A 22,128-nucleotide genomic window follows, 5' to 3' on the forward strand; every position below is an offset into this window, starting at 1 on the left:
AGGATAAGGGGACGACAGAGGACAGAGGATGGCATCACCGACTCGATGGACATGGGTTTGGGTGGACTCTGGGAGCTGGTGATGGACAGGGAGGCCTGGCATGCTGCAGTTCATGGGGTCGCAAAGAGTCAGACACGACTGAGCAACTGAACTGAATGGAATATGATCATATTTGGATTTAGACAAATCACTCTCTAGTGGAGGAAACGAAATTGAATTTAATAATACTATAGCCCTGGACACCAGCGAAACATTACCTGGCCAAATTCCTCATTAGAGGAGGGACTTGATCTATTTTGTTCATCAGGATCAGGGTACAATATAGGTAGTCAATAAATGCTTGTTGGTAAATGAGGCTGTGATAGTACTGACAATATAGGTAGCATGTGACGATGGACTAAGCTAATGTGATGGCAGTAGGAATTGAAAGAGGAGAAGTGGCCAGAGATTCTAATGATGTTAGTGAGGTAGAATCTACAGGAGTTGAACAATTGGCTTTTTATAGGGAGAGGGGAGGAACTGGGGGAGTCAGAGTAAAAAGAGAGTCTTTGGGCTTGGGTCACTAATGATGCTATTCACAGAGATTGGAAACATTTTATGTAGAGCAAGTTGAGGGAAGAAAGATGATAGTTTGTTTCAACTATGTGGCGTTTGAGTGGTTTGTAGGACACCGAAAGTCCTGAGGAACATAAGGTAGCCTGGATAGAGAGAGGTCTGGGCTACAAAGGTATTGGAGTGGTTACCATCATACAGATGGGAATCTTGAGATTGTTGAGAGAGGGAATGAAAATCCAAAAAGGAAGGGCCAGTTAGGGAGGTCGGGATTGACATGTACACACTGCTATATTTAAAGTGGATAACCAACAAGGACCTACCCAGAGCACAGGGGACTCTGCTCTGGGTTATGTGGCAGCCTGGATGGGAGGGGAGTCTGGGGAGAATGGATACATGTGTCTGTATGGCTGAGTCCAAGTTTGCTGTCCATGTGAAACTCACAACATCGTTAATTGACTATACTACAATATAAAATAAAAAGTTTTCTTTTCTTAAGAGATGGGTTTTGATTTTTTAAAAAAAGTAGAACACAATCACCAACATTTTAGTTTGCGGTAGAAGAAAATTAGTTGCAGAAAAACTGAGAAGGAGCCAAAGGTTGGCAGAAAGCACCTCAAGGAATATGGTTTCATAGAAGCCAAAGGAGGATAGGAAGGAGCACATATTTTAGGCACTGAAAGTATAAAGACAAAAGAAACAGAGTCTATCCATGGACCAGTTCAAATTATGATAAGATGGGAAACAAGCCGATAGTACAGAGCCACCGACAGTCACAATGAAGAAGTAAAGTCTGGTTGGAGCCCAGAGGAAAAGTGCCTCTACCAATCCCTTGACTCTGAGTTTCCAACTAAAACTCAGAAGTTGAAGAATCCTGAATAATTGCTTACTGAAGGAGTGGTTGTGTAGCACAGCATAACTCTATATTTTACCTGACAGTTTATTACCTGTCTCTTTAATAGCATTGAAACTCCACAAAGGATTTTTGTCTCTTTTGATCACATTTGTGTCCCCAGTGCCAACAATGGTGCCTGGCATATAGAAGATGTTAAAAAAATTTTTTTGTTGAATGAATTAACTGTCAATCATACCTCTGGACCAATTGTATACTGACCTCAGACCATATCTAGGAAAGGGTGCAGGCATGCCCAGTTGTGTCTGACTCTTTGCGACCCCGTGGACTGTAGCCCACCAGGCTCCTATGACCATGGGGTTGTTCAGGCAAGAATACTGGAGTGGGTTGCCATTTCTTACTCCACAGGATCTTCCCAGTCCAGGGATCAAACCTGCGTCGCCTGCATTGGTAGGCAAATTCTTTACCACTGTCCCACTTGGGAAGCCATCTAGGAAAGTCTGCTTATATAAAATTCCTAATATGAGTTCATTTTCTTGTGTTTGGCTTCTTCTTGTGAAAGCTGAGTGTTCAAAATTTTTATTTTGATTGAAATTTCGGGTATACGGTACTTTAGGTAACTAACAGTTCACTGTCATGAGAATTATTCATTGCCTCTAGTAAAGCTCCTTAGCATGATGTGCACGTCTAAATCATATGAGGAAATCTTCATAGTATCTTGCTCTTTAAAATGCTCACTAAGAGAATTCTCCTTCAGATAGGTTTATCTCTGGGAAGTATTCTATAGCTAGTGAAGATACTTTGGGTCTTTTTTTGTCAAGTTAATTCTACTTGTATAGAACTCTCCGAGAAAATTACCTGAAACTTAACTCCATAACTCTAAAAGAATGACTTATTAAAATTTTGTTTTATTTTAAGCTCTCTAAGCAAAGCATTTTTCAGTTGTCAAGAATTATTCAGATGCATGTTTGTTGTTTGCTTGAATACCTTGAAGACAGCTGGGTCTTAAAATTTTCAGATATACTTCAAAATAGAAAAAGTGGCTTGTATAATGGATTACTACATTTTTTCTAATCAAGTACATTAAGAAAATGAAGAAAAATAGGCAAATATTTAAGACTGGAATAATTATCATTCATTCATATCTTCAGTTCAGTTCAGTTCAGTCGCTCAGTCGTGTCTGACTCTTTGCGACCCCAGGAATCGCAGCATGCCAGGCCTCCCTGTCCATCACCAACTCCCAGAGTTTACTCAAACTCTGTCCATCGAGTCGGTGATGCCATCCAGCCATCTCATCCTCTGTCGTCCCCTTCTCCTCCTGCCCTCAATCCTTCCCAGCATTAGAGTCTTTTCCAATGAGTCAACTCTTCACATGAGGTGGCCAAAGTATTAGAGTTTCAGCTTCAGCATCAGTCCTTCCAATGAACACCCAGGACTGATCTCTTTTAGGATGGACTTGTCGGATCTCCTTGCAGTCCAAGGGACTCTCAAGAGTCTTCTCCAACACCATAAAAGCATCAATTTTTCAGTGCTCAGTTTTCTTCACAGTCCAACTCTCACATCCATACATGACCACTGGAAAAACCATATCTTAAGCACCTGCTTTTCCAGGATTTGCTACATATTGTCTATTTGAAGTTAAGTAAGGCATTGTCTCTGCCTTCATGATCCCAGAGGTTTTCAGGAAAACTTCGTAGAGAAAGTGATTTTTGATCTAAGAATTTCCCAGATGAAAAAGAACTTTTGAGGCAGAAGGACTATTATGTACAAATTCAAGACCCTCAGGTATTTAATGGGTCTTGAGCCTAAATTCATGTGGGAGGGACCAGATGAAGTAACTAGAAGCTTAAAAGAGATCAGACAATGGGGTGGTTCCCTTGTATGTCAAGCTTTTAAAGTGACAAGAAGACATGGTTCTGTATTTTATGACTTAAAACACACATATGCATAGGGAGAATGTGTTAATATCTATGGTTATAATACATACTGTGACCAGTTTTATTTTCAGTCAAGTTCATTGATTAAACTTCTCAGGATCTGGCCATTTTAGGGAACAGGCCATTTCTGGCCTCATTAAATCCACATAACTTAATGTTGCAATAGATAAATTGGGTAAAAATGGCCTAGTTCTGAAATCTAATAATCATCATGAAATGTAATATTCATCATGCCAGGACACTGCAATTATTTTGCTTTTTTCTCAAATGTTCCCTCAAGAAAATAAATGGCATATTTCTCACATGTTTCAGAACATAATAACGAAGGAATAGTGACTAGTATGTTACAAATGAAGTCACATTGATGTGAAATTGAAAGCAACAGTGATGTTAAGTGGAAAAATGTATGACCTAGTGAAAGCATTTGTCAGAGACTTAGTGAGTCAGATTATTTGCCCTGATTTTGTTGTTGCTGTTTTTTCTTAGAAAACCAAGCAAACCAAAGGTTAAAGTAAAGTTCTTCAAAAAAAAGTATCTTCTCTGAATTCTTGGGATTTCTTTGATAGTTTATGAAACATATCATCACCTAATTTAAATTTTTTCCAATCTTTTCCACAAGCAATATTATAAAGTATGGTTTGGTGAATTTTGCCCACTGCAGGAGCAAGAATCACTTCTTTACAGAGCTTTTCATTTCAAGATGGTGGTAAAGGTATAAATAAAGTCATCAAAACTAGATACAGATATTAAAAGGAAGATAAGATCTAAACAGCAGTTCAAAGAACAAGAGCTTTTGATTTGTTTGTGCAATATTTTTGTCATACTTTAAGAAGCAATTTTCTGGGGAAAATGATATTGTCTATAATTGCCCTACTTCACAGATCACTGGCCTTTTTCCATACTGAGTCTTCTAAAATAACCTAGAAAAATTGTACTGACCTTCCCTTTGGACAGGATTGCACCTGATTTTCCTGATATAATGTTTCATGCTCAGAACATTGTTATTGTATTCCTTTAAGCATAATTCAAGAAAGATGAAATTTCTATTTAGTTGCCCAGTTCTCCACTGCCTTAACAGTCTTTCTAATGGAATGTATCTAAACCCTAAGAAGACAAAAATCCCATGAAAATTTATAGTATCCTCTACATAATGGAGCTAGGACCTATAGCCTAGGATTAATCCCCCTACTTAAGCTTCAGGTGGCGATAAAAGAAAATAATAGAGGAGAAGAGCAAGTGAAGAGAGGCTTAAAAAGAGCAGGGGTGTGCAGCAAATGATTTCCCTGGTGGTCCAGTGGTTAAGAATCCACCTTGCAATGCAGGGGATGTGGGTTCAATCCCACATCTGGGGAACTGAGATCTCAGCCAGCATGGAGCAGTTAAGCCTGTGCCAAACTACTGATCCTGCACACCACAACCAGAGAGCCTGTGCCCTGCAGCAAAAGATCCCACATAACGCAACTAAGACCTTACACAGCCAAATAAATAAATAGATTTTTTAAAAAAAGGTTCTCAGGTGGTGAGAGCTGTAGCAAACAGAGTTCTCCCAGGATCTTTCTTATGGAGTTTGCTGTAGAATTGCCTGAAATCAACCATGCCTCTTGCTTCAATGAGTTAACAGAGAGGAGAAGCTAAAAGAGTAAGAGAATTGGGCTTTTAAAGAAAGGGAGTGGAGGTGAGGCAAAGCCGGGCATAAGGTGTTTCAAGCCTAGATTTTCACTGTGGAAATGACCTTGAGTATTTTAAAGCACGGCTACCCAAGCAGCATGTTGCAAAACCACACGCTGAGCTGTCAAATTTTGATCAATGTGTAGAATTTATTTAGGCTTTGTTGTGAAAATGAAGCAGCCCGCAGATTGCCCCTGATGTTTAGTACATGAAGAAGAAAACACTCAGCAGATACTCAGCACAGAGGAGAACGACGGCTTTCCAAGCTCCACAGTACCTTGACGTTAAAAATGTTGTAAGTAGAACTACTTAAAAGCCTGAGCAAGTGAGAGATATGTGTCATGTGTCTCTCGTGACACAGGGGACACTGGAAACTTCTAGCACAGGAGGTGAGCAGAGTCGTCATCAACTTCAGCCATTGTGGGGTCATCTGAGGACAGGTATTAGCCTCCCTGCACAGCCTGGGAGCACTGGATAGACCTGGATACAGTTCTCTGCAACAACATGGTGTGGAGCAGTAAGGGAAAAAATGAAACTTGTGTGCTCGCCAGGACACTCCAGCTTGGCTTTGGGAGTTCACAGGCTTATCCAGGGCAGTAAAAGCAATAAACACAGTACCGAAGGACCACCAAGGGGCTAGTGAGTGCTCCATAACCCCGGGGATTTATATGCACTGTGCTACATACATTTGTGTTGTAATAATTACTCATCTGCGTAGTGCCTTTTTGAGTCTGCTAATCTCCTCAAGTGTGCAGCCAAAAACACCTAGCATTTTAAAGTGCCATTTAAATCTCCGAAGGACAAGACTCACTTCTTGGTCCATTTCATGTGGGAAAAGTACGGGATGTTTTTGACAATCCCTCACCTCCATCTCCACAATAGCCATGGAGTGGGGTGTGCCCTGGTGGCTGCTGCTTAAAAGAATATTGATTTCTCCAGGAGACTGTCCTTTCATCACACTGTGAGGCAGAATTTAGTACAACGAAAGGTTAAAGAATGCCATGCACTTTTCCTAACAAGAGGACTTGACATCTCTGAATTTGGGAAAAGTAATTTCCCTGAGAATGACAACCCTCCTGAGGAGATGTTTGATTCTCAAATTGACATTTTTTTCATCCAGACACAACACTTTGAACTTCTGATTGCTCCTTGGTGCCTAAAATCATCTGTAGTGTTTTAATGACCTTTAATAAGCCCAGCTATCCTTTTAAAAAATGAAGTTTGCTTTGGAAATACTGGCTGCTTAAACAACTCCTGGAGAGAGTTAGGAGTTTTCTTGCAGATGCCAGACTGGTAAAATATAAGTACCTAGAATCTCTAATACTTTGCATTTAGTTATTTATAGTCCTTATCTATTGATGGATATTGTCAATAATTCATAGGAAAGATTAGCAAATCACATTACAGTCATCTAGGGATTTTGAATTACATGGTTTAGATTCAGTTACTGGGTACTTGGAGCAAGTACTTGAATGTGTGATTATTATTTGACCTTGTTAAACCTTGGCACTTTACACTATCCTGGGTAGACTTTGCAGAGCTTAGTGTTTCTATGCTTTCTCTGAAAGTGAGGGCTTGTTCTCATTCTCAGGCAGTTTAAAGTCTCTCTTCTTCCTTGCCAAGTACTCTTGGGTCAACTGCAGGTCTTGATCCCAATGCCTTTCTACTTAGTGAGCTTGCATTGTGTGGACTGCCAGCCACCTAATGTATTCACCATCACCTCTGGTCCAATGGCTTTGGAATCAAAAACTAGACCAAACCTCCTGGTAATTTGTTCTGTTTTCAAGTCATCATTTTTATATGATGGTAACGACATTTCCTGAAAAAAATCTGTTGCAAAGTTGGAAGACCTTTTGTTATATTTGTAAAAGCCACCTGACCTTGTTAATTAACTGGTTAAGCTAGAACAGTGACATTGCCCCTGGAGAGGATGGGGGCGGGGGGCAAGAGAAAGAGGGAGAAAGCCAGCAACTTTTTATTTTTAGTGGACTACTTGCCCCGTTGGGGACTATTTTGTTTTTTCTGTCTTTTCTTTCTTGCCTTTACTTGATTTTTTGAGTAATAGTACCTTTACTTGATCTAGTTTTAGAACAGGGAGAGGCCATAACTGCAACTCAGGGCAAAATTGTTAGAAGTTAGTGAGGCTGAGGCCAGGATGGATTTGAGTTGACCTCACATGTCCTCTAGGCTTTCCAGGTGGTGCTAGTGAATAAAGAACCTGCCTGCCAAGGCAAGAGATGTAAGGTTTGATCCCTGAGTCAGGAAGATCCCTGGAGGAGAGCATGGCAACCCACTGCAGTATTCTTGCCTGGAGAATCCCACAGACAGAGGAGCCTGGTGGTCTACAGTCCATCATGTAGCAAAGGGTCAGATGCCGCTGAAGCTACTGAGCATGCACACATGCACATGTTCTCTACTAATATCTGTCATAATCAGGAACAACTCTAAGCTGATGACCACCACATAGAGACTCTGTGCTCAGCACAGGGCTGCAGACTCATGTACCTCAAGTTTTCTGCCTTTAGAACCTCAAAGTCCAGTGGGAAAGTGTGGCATAGCAATAGATGCTTATGGTGCAGTGTGATAAGCAAGTAATATAAGAATTAACAGTGTGCTATAAGAGCTCAGAAAAGGGATCAATCATTTCATCTTGAACTGAAACGTTGCTGAAGACCTAGAAAAAAAAAAAAAACTGATCTAGTAAATGTCTAAAGCAGACCAATTTTAGAGTGGCAAACTTTGCCAGTAGTGGATCAGAGGTCATTTGAATAGGTGAAGCATTTTCTTTTACTGTACTGAGGATTCTCTTCAACACTGTAATTTGGAAAGTTCTAAAATGTCCATTTAAGTGGTAAGATACCACTACATATCTGTTAGGATGGCTAAGATCCAAAATGCTGACAACACAAAATGCTCCACCAAACTTGGAGCAACAGGAACTCTCATTCTTTCTAGGTGGGAATACAAAATGGAACAGCTATTCTGGAAGACAGTTTGACAGCTTCTTAAAGCTAAACCTAGGCTTACCATATTATCCAGCAAACCTCATTCCTAGGTATTTATCAGAATGAATTGAAGATCTGTCCACACACAAACCTGCACATGGATGCTTTTAGGAGATTTATTCACAATTACCAAAACTTGGCAGCAACCATGATGTCCTACAATACCTGAATGTATAAACAAACTCTGATGCAACCATGTGTGTGTTTGTGTTAGTCACTTGGTTGGGTCCAACTCTTTGCGACTCTATGGACTGTAGTCTGCCAGGCTACTCTGCCCATGGAATTCTGCAGGCAAGAATATTTGAGTGGGTAGCCATTCCCTTCTCCAGAAGATCTTCCCAACCCAGGGATTGAACCTGGGTCTTCATTGCAGCAAATTCTTTACCACCTGCGCCAGCAGGGAAGCCCAATATGTCAATACAAAGGAATAATATACAGTATGAAAAGAAATGAACCCCAAAAAGGCATGGAGGAAACTTAAATGCTTAACAATAAGTTTAAAAAGTCAGTCTAAAAAGGCATGGCATTTGGGGAAAGGAAAAGAAGAAGAGTTGAATAGTGGTGATGCTTGCAGTGTGAATGCACTTAATGCCTGCTGAATTGTACACTTAAAACTTGTTAAAATTGTAAATTTTATATTCTGCATATTTTACTACACACATACAAAATAGTCTGTATAGTAAAAGATCAGCGGTTGCCAAGGGTTTAAAGAAAGGGAGGATAACTGAATAGGTGGAGCACAGAAGATATTTAGGGCAGTGAAACTATTCCGTATGACTCTGTGATGGTGGATTCAGGACATTTTTCATTTGTCAAAATCTATAGAACTGACTGGCTTCCCAGGTGGCGCTATTAGTAAAGGATCCACCTGCCAATGCAGGAGAAATAAGAGATATGTGTTCGATCCCTGGGTTGGGAAGATCCCCTGGGGGAGGGCATGGAAACCCACTCCAGTATTCTTGCCTGGAGAATCCCCATGGACAGAGGAGCCTGGCGGGCTGCAGTTCATGGGGTTGCAAAGAGTCGGACACAACTGAAGCAAGTTAGCAGGCACACACAAAGAACTGACAGCACGAAGAGTAAAATATAAACTATGGACTTCGGTTAATAATAATGTATCAATATTGGTTCTTTGATTGTAACCAATGTACTATACTCATGTAAATTTTAGTAATAGGAGAAACTGTGTATGTGGAGAGAGGATATATATGGAAGCTCTCAGCGCTCTCTGTGTTGTTAGTGGCTTTAAACCTAAAGATACATATGCACGCACACACACAATTTAAGGAAAAGAATGAAGCATGATAATTAACTGGAAACTTACAAGGTATCTGGTTGTATGCATAGCTATAGTTTTCTTTCAGCTGTGACTTGAGCTGAGTGACAGATTGTGTTCAGAAAGTGATTGTTCCTTCATGAATATTCTCATTTTCTAAGCTTTCTTACCATATTGCTATTTCAGTTACTGCCTCAGTGCATTAGATAACATTAGGTAAACCAGATGCAGAGTGGTATGGATGAGAGGCTGGCACGCTGGATAGGATTTTAGCATAATGGGGTTCTAATTTCATCTCTACCACTGAGTGGAAACAAACAGGCAAGCTATTCACCCTTCCACAAGCATAGTTTCCCCATCTACCCAATAAGAGGGTTGGACGACAAGTTCTCTGAATTCCACTTTTGCTCTCAAGTTCTTTTGTCTTGTCTGGTTAAATTTAGCCAAGACATAATTTGGAGAATCTCAAACAAAGCCCATGTCTGCAGAGATAATTTCATTTTGAGACAAATCAAATGTTGACTTACTTCATCAATTACTATTTGGACTTTGAAAAAGAAAATACCCACATCGGTATCCTGACTACTCTGACTGGGTCAGAGTTGCTCTGTTCCATGCTCTTATAGAACCATTTAACTCCCTTCTATATCTCTTGCCACAGTTTTTAATTAAACCCTTATTTTTATGATTATCTTTAATGCCTGCACATGTACACACCCATCACTAAACTGTGAGATATATAAGAGGCAAAGAAGTTATTTTATTTACCATTAATTCTCTAGTCCCTGGAGCCCAAAGTAGGTGGACAATGCATATATAAGTAAATAAGAAAATGAATGAAGATATTAGCTTAATGTAACACAAATATAAATTTCAATTTATGTGAAGAAAAATAAAATTATGATTTTTAAGGCATGCCTTACTCTACATGAATTAGGAAGCCTTTCCTAAATGATATCTAACATAGATTGCAAACTTAAGCTGAAATAACAGCAACTGAGTAATTTTAATATTTAGGAATCAGTAGTAATTTCTTTGACTTTATTGATATGCTATTAATTAATGTGAGTCACTGGCATCAGTTACATTTATACAGTTTTCATCTAAAGTAGTTTTTAGGCAAATGGATGAATTAAAATTGTCATAAGAGAAAATTAATGAGAGTAGAGGAGCCTGGCGGGCTACAGTTCATGGGGTCGCAAGAGTCGGACATGACTTAGAGACTAAACCACCACCACCATGTTCAGTATAAATGTTAGAACAAAAATAACTATTTTCTTAAGTAACAAAATGGAAGTAGATTTTTCATTTTAGATTCAAATATTTCTTCAATTGATGATTTGGTCACTTAGAATTTACATTTTCATTTGCTGTGAAAAAAAAAAACTGAAAAAATGTAAAAAAAGAAAAGTCCTATTATTTTATTTGAATAATAGCTGAAGAAATCTGAAGTCTTCATTACTTAGTCTACCCTTTCTAAAAATAAATTACATTTCTGCATGGTTGACTTGGTACTTCTTTTGGTCAGATACGTCAATAAGCTATTGGGCAGACTATCTTTTGCTTTCTTTTACCCTGTGTTCGTGGAGATGATTCTAAACACCAGTTTAATGTTTGCCCTTTATGGCCAATTTATTAATGTTTTAGAAGTCGATCTAAAATCACCCCTTTAATTCATTTAATAACATGCCCAATAATTCAAAACATCAATTTACAAGGATTATTTGTTTAGTCCAAGAGAGTATTCTATGGCAAATGGAGAACCATAGATTTAAAACTTAGAACAAATATGAGATGATAAAAACACAATACAGTTTTTTATGACTTATCTGAAATTGAAATAGATGCCTGAGGTGTAAAGAATTTTTCAAACAAACAAATCATCCAGTTCAGCTTAAACAAGTAAATAACACAATTCATGAAAACGTTTGCCTTGTGTATATAGCAAATATAGACCTTGGCTTTGGGGGAAAATGTTTTAATATGACTGTGACTTGACATTGGAAAACATTTTCATTAAGATCAGAAAAATGTCAGAATGCACTATTAGCTGATGTCATTCTTTATTTTTCCTAGGTTTAAGCATATCGGATTTTCATTGTGACTGAAAATATTCTCAGTCTAGACATGTGTGGTGGTTTTAAATGATTTCAATCTATTGTTCAGGCTGTAGATACACACTGAGCTTAGTGATTTTTGTGGTAGTCCAACATAGAACCACCTACTGGGGTTAGAAATTTTTACTTTGAAACTAAATCAGCCATTTATTTTAGCTGAAAGGAAGGCACTTTGTATATAAGCAAAGTTCATTTTCCTTTGCCTAACAGTAATTCATTTTCAAAATACTCATTGGCTACTTGGAGATAATTTGTTTTGGCTTTGGATTTTTTTTTTCTGCTTATATAAAATATTTTTGAAGCAAAACAATAGATTCCAAGTAACATAGAATCTTCAGATTGCATAATAAAGAGTAGTCCTGTTTGAAGGAAAGAACATGCTTTTAATACCTTTGGTCCAGTTTCCCTAAATCATTGTGGCGTATTAAGTATTTCCATACCCTTAGAAGTTCAGTAAGTGGAGGGTGCAGGGCAGCAAAAGATCGAGCTACCTGGGTTTAACTCTAAGGATCCTACAGCTTGTGTGAAGTTGAAGCAGCCTTGACAGCAGAAGTGTGTTGATGAGTTAATTATCATTGAACTTTTACTTGCTTCTAATGAAAAGCATTTAACCTGGTGGTTCACCAGTAAATGAATCCACCCGTAATTCAGGAGATTCAGGAGATGTGGGTTCGATCCCTGGATCAGGAAGACCCCCTGGAGAAGGAAATGGCAACCCACTCCAGTATTTTTGCCTGAAAACTCCCATGGACAGAGGAAACTGGTGAGCTACAGCCCACAGGGTCACAGAAAGTCAGTCAGAACTGAGCAACACAACAACAATGAAAAGAATATCCGTCTTCACTCTATATTCACATTCAGATAAGTATAGATCTTCAAAACTGTCAAATTTCCAATTCTAAGAATATGAAGACTTCTAGGACCCATCCAGTCATCCATCACTATTCTTAATTTTGTCCAAATTGTACCTTTCTTAGATAAAATGGCGGGGGGGAGCCAAAAAGAAAAGAGAGACACCATTGCTCATATTTTTCTATATGTGAAGAAAGAGCATCGGCTCATTGAAATAAGTAACTACGATCCAAAATCTTATATGTGAATTTGGGGATGAATCAGCTACTTCTTTCCTATTGATTTACATTTATTTTTATGCTACACTAGGGTGTTTCACTTCTGTTTTGAAATTTTTCCTACTACAGTTGACTATTGATATCTTTTAAAACAAAATAAGAATGAGATGCTAAAATTGGTAATAGAATATTGACATTAAATGTACAAGCCATTCTGGATATCTTTTATTGTATGTTTAGAAAAATATAGTTTGTGAACCTTCATCTTAAATCATTGAGCTACCTTTTGGCTCAAACTCTTTGGTATCAAACTTTTTGTACCATCATTAGGGAATTTGGTGGACAGAGTTAATAACATCTAACTACTTCACAGATGGTAAAGCTAGGGCCATTTCTTGAGTTTATGATCCAATGTTTGGTTTAAACTAGAAACCAAACATTAAGGCCTTATCTTCACATACTCTTCTGAGCTCACTCTTCAACACCTAGAGTGATGCCTCCATCACCTAACACAGTGCCTGATGTGCAATGGCATTTGGTTTGACAGGAACAAATGAAAACTATGGCATCATTAGCCAGAATGATCTGGTCGAGCTGGTATTTCCATGCCTTGATTAGCTGGAGGCTATATGGATTACTCTGTAAGGGATGGTACCTTCCAAGTCTTATTTGCTTGCTGCAGTGCCTCGTTTCCAAAATGGACACATTTCTTCCTGGCTACCTAGGTTTATTCTTAAGTAGATAGATAAGACAGGAGTTCACCAGACCTCAGCTACATAATCAAGTCTCATTTACTGCAATTGGAAGAAAGTCTTCTTGCGGATGGTAGAAATTGAGAGGGGGACTGTAGACTATCTTGAGCAAGAAAATATGACTAAGAGTGTGCCCCTCTGCTGCCCATTTGAGTGGCTTGGTCTCAAGCATGAAGCTAGAATTTCAGTTTATAATCTTTAGGTACATTGTAGCAGATGACTCCAACTTCATTTTAGATTCAAATCATTTGAGATCAGCAACATGGGGAAGACTCCAAGAAATGTAACACTAGTGATAGAAACCCTTTTCTTCCATGACCTTGACTATTTTCTGCCATCCTTCATGACCTCTAATAAGGTGAAAGGGTTGATGCATAACCAAGGCAGGTTAGGTGAATAAACACAGAAAACTCAATGGCAGTCCAACCCATTTACAAGTGAAAAGTTCGGCTGAGGGCAGAAGGATTTTCATTTTACATAATTTCAAATAGTTTGTTTAATTAGAAAACCTTAAATTTGTAGGACGTGTTGTCATTTTCGAGATTTGTTCACAGTCATGAATGTATCTGAGCTACCCAATAACCCTGAGGTAGAGTGATCTATTTCTATTCTGCACTTTGCACAGAGAGAGTCAGTGACTTGCAGACATGGTTAAAGCAGGCTCGCAGTCTTGGTTTCAAGACTGACTTTTTCATAGGCAGGGAGAAAGCTGTCCATCTGGACACTGATGTCACAGACTGCTGTGCTGCTGCTAAGTCACTTCAGTCATGTCTGACTCTGTTCGACCCCACAGACGGCAGCCCACCAGGCTCCCCCATCCCTGGGATTCTCCAGGCAAGAATACTGGAGTGGGTTGCCATTTCCTTCTCCAATGCATGAAAGTGAAAAGTGGAAGTGAAGTCGCTCAGCCGTGGAGTGGGTCGCCATTGCCTTCTCCATGTCACAGACTAGAGATGTGAAATTGATGCTGTTGTCTTTCATGGATAGCCTTTAGTAGTTGAGCCAGGTTGAAGACCAAAGATTTACAATTCTCAAGTCAGTCTTCATGATTTTGTTTTCCACTCAATTCTGCTGGATATAATCATATGATGTAGCTGAGACACAGATCAGCGGGTGTGCATAGTCGTGTTCGACCCTTTGCAACCCCATGGACATGGAATTTGCAACCCCATAGCCCACCAGGCTCCTCTGTTCATGGGATTTCCCAGGAAAGAATACTGAAGTGGGTTGCCATGTCCTTCTCCAGGGGATTTTCCCAACCCAGGGACTGAACCGGACTCTCCTTATCTTCTGCATTGCCAAGCAGATTCTTTACCACTGAGCCACCAAAGTAAATCATCATTATGGACCTTTATGAAAATAGTAATGCGTGTCATTCAAAAATGGGGAATATTTTAGCAGCAGCATCTTTTACATTTATGTAAAATGCCTTACTTTGGTGGATATTATCGAAAGTTTCTGTTTGTTTTTTAAATAGCAAACCCTTTCCATCCCCTAAAATGGAACTGAATACCAGGAATAAAACCTGTTATAAACTATATTCTATTATTAGTAGCTGTGAAAGCCACACATTTGATGATATTTTCAATTAATTTCTATTTAATGACTTCCAGTTAGACATGAATTCCTAATGAAATTAGAAGCAACACTCTAGGTTCTTTCCAGCTAACTTCAACTTCTAGTTGAAACGTATTCCTTAATTCTTTAACTTGAAAATAGCACTGGCCCTCTGAAACAGTTCCCTATCAGAGAGACTTTTACACCTTGGAGAAGATTCTACCCTGTCTTAGCCTGTCCCCTGAGGGCAGGCCTCACAACGCTGAGAAGCTGACCCATAGAGCCCTCTGAGACAGTCCCCATTTCAGGGGCTTCCATCTAGTTTCCCAGTGACTTTACTTTGTGGGTTCCTTTTCAAATTTGGACTCCAGTTGTTTGAAAGAAAAGTTCCCAGTCTAGAGTAGAAAACAATACACTCAATTTTTTGATCTTTGTACTTCTAGCCTAGAACTGAGAGACTGAGAACACTTGGCCTTCGTGTTATTTTATGACTTTCAGATAATTTATATGTACTATCAATTATATATCGTATATTTTGTTGCCTCTGGGGTAATTTTGATATTTCAGTATATTATTTATTTAATTAAGTTGTTTCATAAGATCATGTTACCTGTTTTCAGGACACTGTGCAGTCATTTTCAAAATTCAGTTGCAGGCAAATACCTTGATGTAAGGCTGACTGTGGTGCCTGCTGGCCATTGCATTCTCTGAATGAGACTCCTTCTTCTACTTTTAGTATTTATTTGTTTGGCTATTTCTTTATTTGGCTGCTGGGTCTTAGTTAAGGCATGCAATATCTTTAGTCACAGCATGCAAACTCTTAGTTGCAGCATGTTGGATCTAGTTCCCTGACCAGGTACCAAACCTGGGCTCCCTGCCTTGGGAGCATGGAGTCTTAGCCCCTGGAGCACCAGGGAAGTCTCTCCCTTATTATTGATATCTCACAGAGGTACTGCTGACAGAAGAATTCAGGAGAGCAGCATCTATATGAAAATATTCAGTTAATGCAATTGTAGATGTGACTTTATAGAATTTTTGAACTTGAGGTTCCATAAAACACATGCACACACACACCAGAGCCTCTTTTCTGAATTTCCAACTGCTCTACATGTGCCCACCTGTAGGCTCCTTTGGCCTGCTTTATGACCAGCGATTTTTCTTCTATTCCAGCCAGAAACAATCCTATAACAACTTGTGAAGACCTAACCCTGAAAACCTCCCATGAGATCATCCAGGACTGGATATGGTCTGCCATGAGGGAGCATTTTATTTCACCTTTCTAGGAATCATTTTGATTGCATTCTAGATAAATGTGAGGGAGATTTTAATTAAGAAAAAAAGCATAGCAAGTGCTTTTAGGACCACATTATCAAACGCCACCCTAAAACATAACCAGACAGAGTTGCAAATAATGCTCTTCCTTTATGTGGTACATTCTATGCTCAATGACTTTTAGAATCAATAGCTAAGTAATTAATGACTTAATTAAAACTGCAGTGAGGAAGGGCAGCATTATTGTCATTATGTCACTTGACCAAACCCTGCTTCTGTACTCATTAAGTGCAGATTCAAACAGGCAGTAAGATAATTTACATGGCCCAATGTTTACATGCATATATGACTTCAAGTTTCAGAGGAAAATACATTTCTCTGTATTCATTGCCATTCTTACTCTAAAACAACCCAGAGGAGACTCATCTGGATGTCTAACATCCCCTGACAACACCACTGCTACTGCCAGCTGGAGCTACTTCCTAGACGATCCAGACTTCCATATTTTTCATCTGCTGCCATATTTTAGTCTCCAGTACCATCCAGTCTCAGACAACTCTTGAAGGCTTTTCTTACATTTCTAGTGGGACCATACCTCATGCATACTTGGTATCTTTTTTGGTGACAGAGAGATATTTTTGAACTCAAGAGGAAGAAGAATGCATAAGGAAACAAGCTGGTGGTGACTCTTCTAGAAGTTTAGCTCTAGGGGGTAATACATGCCTAATACATTCCTGCTCACTGTTAAAGAATTCCCAATAGATGATGGAATGACTGGGAAACATGAATAGAGAAATAGTCAAAAGAATCTTAGGTGGTAATGAGAGGCATAGTACCCAGAATAAGAGTGGAGATACTCTGTGATACTCTCTACCCAAGTTAGAAAATTGCATGATTTTCCAGAGGTACCTCTTTTGGAGGGAGTATAGACAAAGTGAAGTGTTCAGAAGGGAGTGAAAGGACCATAAGAAAGATCTTCATTGATCATCTAAAGGAGAGAAAATGAGATGTTAAAGATGGAGAAGGGCAGATACAGATAGTGGGGCAGGAGGACCCCAATCATTTGCAAATATTTAAAGGAATACCATGTCACAGAGGGATAATCTTGTTCTGGGTAAACCAAAGAAAGACGAATGGGTGGTCAGAAAGAACCTTCTAATAGTGGGAGCAGGCCAAAGATGGGAGGGTTTGACTTAGGAGGCTGTGAGAATTTCAAGTCCCTGAAATATATGGCAGAGTTGAGCCTTTGAAAAGGATGTTCTCCTACAATAATTCCAGAACAGTGTTTTGTAGAACATTGGGAACGGTAGATGTCTCTTGATGGTTTGTGGGAAGAAAATTAAAAGGTGTGTTTGTGTATGCATGCCTGTGTGTTAATAGTTTTGAGACTATTCCTGGGTCAAATAAGTTTGGAAAATACCAGTTTGAGAATAGGGAAATACATTCTTATTTCAGTAACATCTCCATGTCCTTAGCATGGTAATATGTTTAATATGCTACTATGTCTATTGTGAACATTAAAGAGGCTTTAATATTACCTAAATTTATTCTACCAAAAGAGTATTTATTTGTCTTAGGAATGTCTTTCATTTAGCTTATGACTATTGTACCATGGAACTCTGTTTAGGTAACTTATTTTTAGAGAATGTGGTCACTGATTATAAATATCTTAAGGACATTTTCAAACTGGATATGCTCTGGTGCTTTTCTAAATGTGGCAAAGAGGAAATATACAAGAAAGAGGACGGTACCTTAACAAATAAGATAACGGATATGGCACCAATATGGTTTGGCAATATTCATTGTATGTTATTAAGTCCCTAGGAAGTTTTCATGTTGTGAAAGAATGCTAAAGCAGAGTATTTTTAAAGTGTCAGGTAACACAATTTCCCAAAAGCATAACCAATAGATAACACAATGGAAAACACTCTTCTAAGACTAATTGACTCAAGATTTTGCACTCTTTTGGTACTATTAAGACTCCAACTTTGTAAGACCGCTGTCAGGAGGAAATTATAGAATTAACAGCATAATGAATCTTATTCTCTTGCAGAACAAATGACATATTCCTCTACCCTTTGCACCTGCAGTTGTCACTGATTAAAAGGGAAAGGCCAAAGAAATCACCCCCTCATAATTATGCATGATTACATGGGTCCATAGGCACACAGACACATTAGCACCTGTGATATTATATCAAATTAAATTCTGGTTGTGTTCATTCTGCCTGTTAGCATTTTCTCTAAGGAATGGAAAATCTCTGAATTTGACTTTTTTAAAAAAAAAAATTGAACATCTGATTTGGATGCTACATTCATCTTTGAAAGAACATAAAAAAAAAAGAAAGAACATGTCAGGGACATGGAGATGCACAAAGTACAATACACAGAAGGCTGTAATAATGTAATAAATACCACCTTGCCCCCGACCCCAGCTTTCTGCTGGGGAATTTGGACTTGAAATACTCTCCCATTAGACTGACCATAGCAACTGTTTTCTTTAGAAGTAAGTTTAGATCTTCTAAGCTTTTGATACATTATTCTTAGCATAATGGTATCCAGAGGGAAATCCTAACAGGTGACTGATGTAAGACTATGTGGTCACTATTTATAAGTAGTCTAGACTTGGTGGCCTTTCTGCTGTGCCAGAGGATATAAAGGTTCTGCATGACTCTGCACAGTACGTGGCCCTAAGCATAAAGGAAGCTTTCCTGAGATCCTCTCCGACACTGCCTCCAAAAAAATACCCTCAAACCAGCCTAAGACCTACCCTGTTTGCTTGAGAGAAGTGGAAATGTAATTTTAGTTTCTCTAAGGCTCTAATTCTAAAGCTCTTATTCTCTCCTTAAGGTTACCAAAGTCTACCCCTGATTGTTATTTGGGTGAAAGTCTACTGATTGCAGAATTTCTTGCCACCTAAATTGTAGACTTAGAGATTAAATTTCCCAAGAAATAGACCCTAGTTCTCTGAGATTTGTGTGCACTTTTATTCTGGAGTTCCCTTGGAATCCATGCCTATGGGCAAGTGAAGGGAAGAGGATTGAGTAGATGGAGAGCTGGGCTTTGATACAGTTACCACAAGGTCTCAGCCAAGCCTATAGGAAGCTCTGAACCTTCTGAGTTGTCTTGCCTTAAGGCAAGTGTTTATATTGCACCCTTCCCAAAGATCAGTCATTAGATGCTGGTTGTCCCCAGAGAGGGTGTACGACCTTGAGTGGTGTGTGATCTTGACTAGTATGATTAGCTCTTTAGCAGAAGGCAATTTTCAGGCTAAGAGCTGATAGTAAACAACATTCCTAGCACTTGTTGAGATGAGTACTCTCAGTCCGAAAAGGAGGATCTGGGCAACTCTTCACAGCAGGAACTACACATCTATGCACAGAGCAACTTTTCCAGTCATTTGCCTTCAATAATCTAAAAGTAGGAAAAATGAAGTTTGCTAACTTTTATTTACTGTCTACAATGTACTAGTTAATTCAAGCATGAACACTAAGAATGGAGTAACAGCCATCATTTATTGAGTTCTTATATCTCAAGTATTATATTATTTATTTTAATCTTATTCTATTTAACCTCCACATTAATTTACTCTTCTTGGAGAAGGAAATGGCAACCCACTCCAGTATTCTTACCTGGAAAATCCCATGGACAGAGGAACCTGGCGGGCTACAAAGAAAACAGGGTCACAAAGAGTCAGACACGACTAAGTGACTAACCCTTTCACTTAATTTACTCTTTTTATTCCCTTTCACAAATGAGAAAGCTGAAACTAGAAAAGTTTAAGTGACTTGACTAAAGTTACACAAATGGAAGTGAGAGTGTCAGGATATGAATTCAGTCTTCTTCAAAGTCCTCCTTCTTAACCTCTAATTTCTACCACCTATCCATCTTGTGTTGTGTTGTTTTGTTTTATTTTTGTGAAAATCCTATAATTTACATACCATTTTTATCCCCATTTGCAGTGAAGAAAGGAGATTACACAGCCTTTCTTAAGGTCACATATTATTAGTAACTCAAACAAGGCTCTAATTCTAAAACTCTTATTCTTTCTACTGCCACTGTATTGATTATAGGCCATTCATCAAAGTTTGATAAATACTCACTTAACTTATGAATCCTTAGAGAGTAGTCTTTACTTAGCCTTATGAATTTATAAGATTCCATAGAATATTTCCATTTGGAATTGGAAAGTGTGCTAAGAAACAGGCCAGCAGCCAGTTCGTGAGGCTGAAAGAGGCTACATGGGCATTATTGTCCAATGTTTTCATGCAAGTCTATTCAGAGCAATTAAGCAATTTCTATTCATAACAATTCAGGTATTTCCAAAATTAGTCCCATAATTAAGGCAAGGACCATGTTGGATTCATCCCTGTACCCACCTCAACAAATGCCACATGACTGGTACCCAATAAAATTTATTAAAACTGAGAGGAAATATATGAACATAATGAAGACCAATAGTTTCCAGGACTCTATACAGATGGAGAGATAAAGAAATGTGGTGTATATTCAATGGAATATGTGATTGTTGTTGTTCAGTCCCTAAATCTTGTCCAACTCATTGTGACCCCATCGACTGCAGCAAGCCAGGTTTCCCTATCCTTCACTATCTCCCAGAGTTTGCTAAAACTCAAGTCCATTGAGTCAGTGATGGCATCCAACTATCTCATCATCTGTCAACCCCTTCTCCTTCTGCCCTCAGTCTTTCACAGCATCAGGGTCTTTTCTAGTGAGTCAGCATTTTCTTTCAGGTGGCCAAAGTATTGGATATTCAGCTTCAGCATCGATCCTTCCAGGGAATATTCAGGATTGAGTTTCCTTTAGAATTGACTAGTTTGATCTCCATGCAGTCCAAAGAACTCTCAAGAGTCTTCTACAGCACCACAATTCAAAAGCATCAATTCTTTGGCACTCAGCCTTCTTTATGTCTAGTTCTTATGTCCATACACAACTACTGGAAAAACCATATCTTTGATGAGACAGACCTTTGTTGGCAAAGTGATGTCTCTACTTTTCTTTTTTTTTTTTCATTTTCATTTTTTTCTCTCCTTTATTTATTTTTTTTTTTTTCCAGTGGGTTTTGTCATACATTGATATGAATCAGCCATAGATTTACACATATTCCCCATCCCGATCCCCCCTCCCACCTCCCTCTCCACCCGATTCCTCTGGGTCTTCCCAGTGCACCAGGCCCGAGCACTTGTCTCATGCATCCCACCTGGGCTGGTGATCTGTTTCACCATAGATAGTATACATGCTGTTCTTTCGAAACATCCCACCCTCACCTTCTCCCACAGAGTTCAAAAGTCTGTTCTGTACTTCTGTGTCTCTTTTTCTGTTTTGCATATAGGGTTATCGTTACCATCTTTCTAAATTCCATATATATGTGTTAGTATGCTGTAATGTTCTTTATCTTTCTGGCTTACTTCACTCTGTATAATGGGCTCCAGTTTCATCCATCTCATTAGAACTGGTTCAAATGAATTCTTTTTAATGGCTGAGTAATATTCCATGGTGTATATGTACCACAGCTTCCTTATCCATTCATCTGCTGATGGGCATCTAGGTTGCTTCCATGTCCTGGCTATTATAAACAGTGCTGCGATGAACATTGGGGTGCACGTGTCTCTTTCAGATCTGGTTTCCTCAGTGTGTATGCCCAGAAGTGGGATTGCTGGGACATATGGCAGTTCTATTTCCAGTTTTTTAAGAAATCTCCACACTTTTTTCCATAGTGGCTGTACTAGTTTGCATTCCCACCAACAGTGTAAGAGGGTTCCCTTTTCTCCACACCCTCTCCAGCATTTATTGCTTGTAGACTTTTGGATAGCAGCCATCCTGACTGGCGTGTAATGGTACCTCATTGTGGTTTTGATTTACATTTCTCTGATAATGAGTGATGTTGGGCATCTTTTCATGTGTTTGTTAGCCATCTGTATGTCTTCTTTGGAGAAATGTCTGTTTAGTTCTTTGGCCCATTTTTTGATTGGGTCATTTATTTTTCTGGAATTGAGCTGCAGGAGTTGCTTGTATATTTTTGAGATTAATCCTTTGTCTGTTTCTTCATTTG

General features: G+C 38.9%; 1 protein-coding gene across 1 annotated transcript in view; it reads left to right on the forward strand.

Annotated features, from left to right (window-relative positions):
• Positions 1-22,128, forward strand: part of PLCXD3 (phosphatidylinositol specific phospholipase C X domain containing 3) — a 179,076-nt gene that overhangs the window by 140,182 nt on the left and 16,766 nt on the right. The window lies entirely within an intron of this gene.

Source organism: Dama dama, chromosome 25 (assembly GCF_033118175.1).
Source record: "Dama dama isolate Ldn47 chromosome 25, ASM3311817v1, whole genome shotgun sequence".
Classification (NCBI taxonomy): domain Eukaryota; kingdom Metazoa; phylum Chordata; class Mammalia; order Artiodactyla; family Cervidae; genus Dama; species Dama dama.